The 710-nt window shown below is 38.0% G+C and overlaps 1 protein-coding gene across 2 annotated transcripts in view; it reads left to right on the top strand.

Moving 5' to 3' along the window:
- Positions 1–710, top strand: part of LOC116103577 (SLAM family member 5-like) — a 204889-nt gene that overhangs the window by 27851 nt on the left and 176328 nt on the right. The window lies entirely within an intron of this gene.

The raw sequence follows: 710 nt of genomic DNA on the forward strand, positions 1-710 counted from the left end.
TTCTAAGAAGTGAGGTTATTTATCTACCCGGAGTGGAATGGGGAGTATCATTTTGGGAACTATGGTGGGCAAGCCAAAGGAACCAAATGCAAAAACAGTAATTAGTAAAGAAAAATGCTACAAGATAAAGAGTGTAGTAGGCAGTCTCAGAGAGAGAATATCCCATAAACAATAAGAGTTCTTTTCTATCAATTAAAGGAAATTATTTGGTCTTATCATCCATGACATTTGTATGTGGTCCATATCTGGGCATTTCACTATCTTGGTAAGTCGTAAATTCAAAAGTGTGAGCCATCTTTCTTGGTACTAGACATTTGAACCAATAATATGTTATAAGCCAGTGGGGTCAAGCCCCAAGTGGTCAGGATCTAATTGTTTAAGGGTAAGACTTTCTGTATTTGAGGGAGAGAACTTTTTTGTCTCTACATTTTTATATATTGATTTTATTTTTAATAAAAAAAATTATGCACATGTGCATACCTCATGCCTGAAATGACCAGAAAAAATGCATCAGATACCCTGAAGCTAGAGTTTCAGGTAGTTGTGAGTCACCCAATGTGGGTACTGAGGACCACACTCATGTCCTCTGGGAGATCAGGAGGGTCTTGAGCAGCTGAGCTATCTCTCTAGCTCTCTGATTACCTCTCATCATACAAATCAACAAGCTCAAATCATTGACAAGGGAAGAAATTCTCTCTCTCTCTCTCTCT

The sequence above is a fragment of the Mastomys coucha genome, unplaced genomic scaffold (assembly GCF_008632895.1).
Source record: "Mastomys coucha isolate ucsf_1 unplaced genomic scaffold, UCSF_Mcou_1 pScaffold1, whole genome shotgun sequence".
Taxonomy (NCBI): Eukaryota; Metazoa; Chordata; class Mammalia; order Rodentia; family Muridae; genus Mastomys; species Mastomys coucha.